The 4,954-nt window shown below is 46.1% G+C and overlaps 1 pseudogene; it reads right to left on the bottom strand.

Moving 5' to 3' along the window:
• Positions 1-325: 325 nt before the first annotated feature.
• LOC106726372 lies at positions 326-2,061 on the bottom strand (annotated as a pseudogene).
• Between the last annotated feature and the right edge of the window lie 2,893 nt (positions 2,062-4,954).

The raw sequence follows: 4,954 nt of genomic DNA, 5'->3' as shown, positions 1-4,954 counted from the left end.
CAAGAATGCGGTGAAGGCTGGGGGAGGGAGAGGAGGACCGGGACTGGGTAGAGGGGACCAAAGGGGAGAAAAATGGGAGACATCTGTAATAGTGTCAACAATTGATAAAAAAAAGATGAAGGTTAAAAGCTTTCCACAGATCTTACCTTCACCGGCTTTCTTTCCAGTGTGCAATTCCCCATTTCTGTAAGATGCAAGAGCTAACGGAAGACTTTCCCCTGTCCGTTGACTTATTGAGCTCCCTTCCAACATGTCCTCTCCATTCATTCAGGATTTTGAGAAAAGCAAAGCTTTCCCCACCTCCCTTTCCTTCAGATGGCCTCTCTTAGCTGTGCTTCTTCAGATGGCTTTTAAGCAATGAATTATTCGTGTAGCCTTTCCCACATTCCGCACACTTATAAGGCCTCTCTCCAGTGTGAATCCTCGTATGCATGGTGAGTGTCTGAATAAGTGTTTCTTGAGGTGTAGGGAATATCGGAAGGCTTTCCCACATTCCTGACATGCATACGGTTTCTCTCCAGTGTGAATGCTCCTGTGTTTCTTAAAGAACAAACGATAAGTGTAGGATTTCCCACAATCTTGACATCTATAGTTTTTCTCTCCATTCTGCGTGCTCCTGTGTGACCCAGAATGTGAAGCTTTTCCCACTTTGATTATTCTTGTTCTTCGTCTATGCTGTATAAGATTGCATTGGCACAGCGGGCATCGGGTTCCTTTGGAGGATGTTTCCACACTCATTGGACCCATAAACTTTCTCTTGAACGTGAGTCTCGCATGCCCTAAGGACACAGTCTTCTGGAAAGACTTTCCCCAATGGGCCTCATTCATAGACTTTTACCCCCCGAAATGTTTTATCAGGTGCACGAAGCACATGATTCTGATTCTTGACCCATGTGACCGTGTGACCGATTGCAGCTCTGTTGGAGTTCTCACACTTGGAGCTGACTGAATGCTCTGCCACAATCCTCTATTGCCCTTGCTGTTTTCAGAGGTTTTGTGATTACTCCTTAAGACACAATTTCCGCAATGTGTCTGAATAAGTGTTTCTTGAGGTGTAGCGAATATCGGAAGGCTTTCCCACACTCCTGACATGCATGGGGCTTCTCTCCAGTGTGAATGCTCCTGTGTTTCATAAAGTACGAATGATAAGCGTAGGATTTCCCACAATCTTGACACCTATAGTTTTTCTCTCCTTTCCGCGTGCTCCTGTGTGACTCAGCATGTGGAACGTGGGCGAAGCTTTTCCCACTTGGATTATTCTTGTTCTTCGTCTGCGCTGGATAAGATTGCATCAGCACAGCAGGCGTCGGGTTCCTTCGGGGAATGTTTTCACGCTCACTGGACCCGTAAACTTTCTCTTGAACGTGAGTCTCGCGTGCCCTAAGGACACAGTCTTCCGGAAAGACTTTCCCCAATTCAGAGACATTTACCCCCCGAAATGTTTTATCAGGAAGCACACGATTCTGATTCTTGACCGGCGTGACCGATCGCCGCTCTGTTGGAGTTCTCACACTCGGAGCTGATCGAACGCGCTGCCGCAATCCTCTGTCGTCCTCGCTGTTTTCGGAGGTTTTGTGGTTACTCCTTAAGACACAGTCTGGATGCAAAATATTTTGGGGGGTGTGTTTTCTGGTGGGATCTCCCTGCGAAGGCACAAGCTTCTCCCTCGTTTCACAGACTGGAACCAGACAGCTGTCTTTCTCTGGGGCAGCTGCCATGTGCCTCCCTTTCTGCCCCCTCCGCCTGTGTGGCTCCTCTGCTCTGTGGCCTTCCAAGTCTCCTCCTGAAATGGGATTGTTGCCCGTGAAACACACTCTGTTGGCTTCACGAACTGTGTTTTTAGCAAGAATGTCCTGCTGAGAGGCTGAGTCTTTGGTTTTCTGTCAAATCACCTCATGGAGGCCAGGTTCCGGATGTTCTCCAGCATCACATTTTGGTAGAGGTCCCTCTGCTCTGGGGCCAGCAGGGTCCACTCCTCCTTGGTGAAGTTCAATGCCACATCCTTGAAGGTCACCGCATCCATCCCCTAGCACCTGCTTCTGGCGCCGCGCATGAGCTCATTCAGGCGCTGGAGTGTTGTGGAGTGGGAACAAGAGCCCTGGAACCGAACAAACCAGAAGAATCAAATAAACCCATAGAAACACCTCTCCCCTGCCCCGGGATGGGGGAGGGATTGGACCCTATAAAAGTCTTTTCTGAAAAGAAAGTAAATTATCCAGAGAGGCAAAGAGTGACTATTAAGTAACGATTGGTGATAAATGATGATAGTACATAATAGACATGACAGCCCAAAGTTAAATCATTTAAGGATTAAAAAAATAATAATATTTAATATTAATGTATTTCTAAGTCTCATTACTTAAAATCAAGAAATAGCTAAAATGATCTATTTTTAATGAAAATCCACCTTGAAAGTATTGAGCATATATTGTTCCTTTTTTAACCTTTATTTTTATTGTTGATATTATTACAGATGTCTCTACTCCACCCCCCACCCCCTTGCCCACCTCCACCCAGTACCTGTACTCTCTTCCCTCTGGCCATCACCACAGTTGTCTGTGTCTATGGGTTATGCATATATGTTCTTTGACTAAACCCTTCCCGTTTTTTCATCTATTCCTCCCTTCCCCCTCCTATCTAACAGCTGTCAGTCTGTTCCATGTATCCATGACTCTGTTTCTGTTTCACCCATCAGTTTATTTTTTATTAGGTTCCACATATATGTGAGATCATATGGTATTTGTCTTTCTCTGACTGACTTATTTCTCTTAGCATAATACTCCCCAGGTCCATCTGTAATGGGGCAACCCGAGGAGACGACCACCAGGGACTCAGATCAAGATTTAGGAGTCTCTATTAAGCTGGCCAGTGACTACAGTTACAGCACCCTGCCGAAGCAGAGGCTTAACTGCAGTGCCGACTTCCATGGCCAGCGACTACAGTTACAGCACCCTGCCGAAGCAAAGGCTGAACTGCAGTGCCGACTAAAGGAGTTACAGTGTTTTTATTTGCAAAACCCACAAATTTAGTTACAACACAATTTGTTCCCGACACAGTACAGTATCAGTACAGTGGCTACCTTCCTATCTATGTGTTCTAGGAACAGATAGCACAGCATGACCTGTCTGGCCAAAGAACCAGATATGCAGCCCAGCACATTCCCCACTGGTTTTATGTATATGAGTCAAGTCATTGACTCTTTTGGGTCATTGTTAGGGAGGGAGTTATATTGACCCCTCAGGACTATAAGCTTGATAGAATTAATTCTTTGCCGAATAAAGTCAGTGGGCCTGTTTATAAGATAAGGGCCTGGAATGAGGGCCAGGAGTAATCTTTAGAGTGTCCAAAGAGTCCTGGACTCTCTATTTTGCCTGGGTTGTCTTAAGCCAGGTGTGACGAAACCATGTCAGGATTCTGTTGACCTTGGCTGCTGTGGGGGTGGTCCTTTCCAGGTAGGAGTCAGTCCTTGGGTGGCAAATTTCTTTACCCAAAAAGAGTCACCAGTTTGGAAGGGATGAACCGGATACAGGCAGATAATCTCGGACATGCTTCTTCCCTGCCGAAGCAAAGGCTGAACTGCAGTGCCGACTAAAGGAGTTACAGTGTTTTTATTTGCAAAACCCACAAATTTAGTTACAACACAATTTGTTCCCGACACAGTACAGTATCAGTACAGTGGCTACCTTCCTATCTATGTGTTCTAGGAACAGATAGCACAGCATGACCTGTCTGGCCAAAGAGCCAGATATGCAGCCCAGCACATTCCCCACTGGTTTTATGTATATGAGTCAAGTCATTGACTCTTTTGGGTCATTGTTAGGGAGGGAGTTATATTGACCCCTCAGGACTATAAGCTTGATAGAATTAATTCTTTGCCGAATAAAGTCAGTGGGCCTGTTTATAAGATAAGGGCCTGGAATGAGGGCCAGGAGTAATCTTTAGAGTGTCCAAAGAGTCCTGGACTCTCTATTTTGCCTGGGTTGTCTTAAGCCAGGTGTGACGAAACCATGTCAGGATTCTGTTGACCTTGGCTGCTGTGGGGGTGGTCCTTTCCAGGTAGGAGTCAGTCCTTGGGTGGCAAATTTCTTTACCCAAAAAGAGTCACCAGTTTGGAAGGGATGAACCGGATACAGGCAGATAATCTCGGACATGCTTCTTGTCTGCTTTCTGGGTAGACTGTAAAGCCTGAAAGAACTTGAGTAAAGATTAGCTCTGGATTTCAGCTTTTCTAGATTGGATTTCCATGTAAGCTGGTGAGATGGGTAGTTCAGGGTCTGGAAGAGTCACTAGAATATGTAGAGGCCCCACTGGTTTTAGGGCAACCTCCTGGGCTGCTTCGTCTGCAGCCTAGTTCCCTCTTGCTTCTGTGGAGTCCTCTGACCTTGTAAATAGCACTAAGTACGCGAGCCTTTGGAAATGCATACCTGCTATCAGTATAAATTGTTACTGATTTTTCTTACTGATTCAGGCATCAGAGAGCCTGAATAAGGGCAATTAACTTGGCCTTCTGTGCTGAGGTCCTGCAAGTGAGTGCCTGAGGTCAGATGGTTCGGTCTAAGCCCCACATACCTGATTCCTTCCTGGACAAAACGTCCATCCATGAAAAGTATCTCTTTGGCTATCCCCCTTGTCTTACATACCTAGAGGTAGAAATACTTAGCTACATCTGGTAGCACTAGTTGGCCCATCCTCCTTGCTCTGCTCATGTCTGTCTCACTGCCTAATATATTACCTCAAGGATCCTGGCAGTGAATTCTTTTTTTTTTATTGCTTAAAGTATTACAAAGGGTATTACATATGTCTCCTTTTTCCCCCGCCCTTGACAATCCCCTGGCCTCCCCTACCCCACAGTGTCTTATGTCCATTGGTTATGCTTATATGCATGCATATAAGCCCTTCAGTTGATCTCTTACACCACCTTCTGCCCCCCTACCCTCCCTGGCCTTCCCGCTGC

The sequence above is a fragment of the Myotis brandtii genome, unplaced genomic scaffold (genome assembly GCF_000412655.1).
Source record: "Myotis brandtii unplaced genomic scaffold, ASM41265v1 scaffold2561, whole genome shotgun sequence".
In the NCBI taxonomy this organism is placed as follows: domain Eukaryota; kingdom Metazoa; phylum Chordata; class Mammalia; order Chiroptera; family Vespertilionidae; genus Myotis; species Myotis brandtii.
This window is presented reverse-complemented; position numbering and strand designations above follow the sequence as displayed.